Source organism: Salvelinus namaycush, chromosome 18 (assembly GCF_016432855.1).
Source record: "Salvelinus namaycush isolate Seneca chromosome 18, SaNama_1.0, whole genome shotgun sequence".
NCBI lineage: Eukaryota > Metazoa > Chordata > Actinopteri > Salmoniformes > Salmonidae > Salvelinus > Salvelinus namaycush.
The window spans coordinates 17,921,365-17,923,900 of record NC_052324.1 but is presented as its reverse complement, the minus strand read 5'-3'; positions in this window follow the sequence as shown (position 1 = coordinate 17,923,900).

The window sequence follows — 2,536 nt, the reverse complement described above, 5'->3', positions numbered from 1 at the left end:
TCTGCGCTGACCTTAGTGAATGATAAAACATATCTTTGTATATGAGTGAGTTATGTAGTTCATTGACTCTTAAAAGCTATGAAGCTCAAGAAAGCATATTGTCTTGATTGTGTCTCTGGCACCTGGATAAGTGATGGCAGGTAGTGTTACCATTGTGCACCGGCATAACCTAGCTATCTATAGTGGCAACCAGCTGATGTCTTTCAGTGTGTCATAGGTTGACTTTTTATATTACCGTTTGAAATTATTAATGGGGACTGCTCATGTATAATATGTTAAAACAAAAGGTTGAATATGCTGCAATAGATAAAAATGTGGTGTTTTAGCAGTGAGGGAGACAAGAAAGCTCTCAACACACGGTTAAACTATGCTGGCTGCCTGCTGACAGTGGCAGATATTTCAGAAGAGAGAAAATGTATTGGGACAGGAGGGCAGAGAGAGCTGAGGCTCAGCCCTGCAGGCCTACAGCCACTCATATCACAGTTCAGAGGGCACGCCAGTGTCAGGAGACCATCTGGCTCAGACCTTGTTTAGAAGAGCTAGCTATACAAACACCACTATAGTTAATGTGGCGATCACTGCTAACATTAAAAAGACAGTTATTTTGAAATCTGATTTGTTAACGGGGGAGCACATAAGACAGAAAAGCCATCAATTTAATGCAATGGCTTTTAAATTGTTTAATAAGTTGGCCAATAAATGGTCTGAGTTACTTGGTATTTGAGAACTGTTTGAAGGGCTTTCACAGGCCTTTGGAGTGGATGTTGGCAAGACTTCTGTTGAAAAATGGAGGGGAGATCCTCTGGCAGTGCATATAGTACTATGTTGGGCGCTACAGAAGAGGGAGATTTGACATGCACTTTGATTTAGAAATGATATGTTGTAATGTTTTGGTAGGTTACAGCCTTCATCTAAAATTGATAAAATTTTACACACAACGACAAAGCAAAAACAGGATTAGACATTTTTGCTCATTTATTACATAACAGAAGTATAAAAATATCATTTCAATAAGTATTCAGACCCTTTACTCAGTACTTTGTTGAAGCACCTTTGGCATCGATTACAGCCGCGGGTATGACGCTCCCATTCTTCTCTGCAGATCCTCTCAAGCTCTGTCAGGTTGGATGGGGAGCGTTGCTACACAGCTATTTTCAGGTCTCTCCAGAGATGTTAGATCGGGTTCAAGTCCGGGCTCTGGCTTGGCCACTCAAAGACATTCATAGACTTGTTCCGAAGTCACTCCTGTGTTGTCTTGGCTGTGTGCTTAGGGTCGTTCTCCTGTTGGAAGTTGAACCTTCACCCCAGTCTGAGGTCTAGAGAAGGTTTTAATCAAGGATCTCTATACTTTGCTCTATTCATCTTTGCCTCGATCCTGACTAGTCTTCCAGTCCCTGCCTCTGAAAAACACCCCCACAGCATGATGCTGCCACCACCATACTTCACCGTAGGGATGGTGCCCGGTTTCCTCCAGAAGTGACGCTTGCCATTAAAGCAAAGAGTTCAATCTTGGTTTCATCAGACAAGAGAATCTTGTTTCTCATGTTTGAGAGAGTTTTTAGGTGCCTTTTTGGATACTCCAGGCGTGCGGTCTTGTGCCTTTTACTGAGGAGTGGCTTCCGTCTGGCCACTCTACCATGCCTGATTGGTGGAGTGCTGCAGAGATGGTTGTCCTTCTGGAAGGTTCTCGCATCTCCACAGAGGAACTCTAGAGCTCTGTCAGAGTGACCATCGGGTTATTGGTCACCTCCCTGAACAAGGCCCTGCAGAAATGTTTTGGTACCCGTCTCCAGATCTGTGCCTTGACACAATCCTGACCTCTACGGACAATTCCTTCAACCTCCTAGCTTAATTTTTGCTCTGACATGCACTGTCAACTGACCTTATATAGACAGCTGTGTGCCTTTCCAAATCATGTCCAATCAATTGAATTTACCACAGGTGCACTCCAATCAAGTTGTATAAACATCTCAAGGATGATCAATGGAAACAGGATGCACTTGAGCTCAATTTCGAGTCTCATAGCAAAGGGTCTCAATACTTCTCTAAATAAGGTATTTCTGTTTTATATTTTTAATACATTTGCATACATTTTCAAAAACCTGTTTTTGCTTTTGTCATTATGGAGTTGTGTGTAGATTGTTGAATATTATTATTTTTTAATCCATTTTAGAATAAGGACGTAACGTAACAAAATGTGGAACAAGTCAAGGGGTCTGAAAACTTTCCAAATGCACTGTATATTTTGTATTCTTCCACAACAGTTAATTTAAACAAGTCTGCAGTACCTTTTAAGTTAATTGTCACCCTGCTCAGCCTTTGTAGGAAAGGACACTTCCCGCTTCTATAGCTTATTGTCCTATAGGGCCTATAGACAGTAGCCTTCATATTCTCAGCCAGAGGAAGAGCCTCAGCCTGGTGGCTTTGAACGATGTTCTTGACGCTGCCATCGATGCCTCATTACATCTGTGGACAAACTCTTCACTCAAAGACAAGAATCCTATTAAATGTAGAGTTCTGAGTCGACACAGCCAGT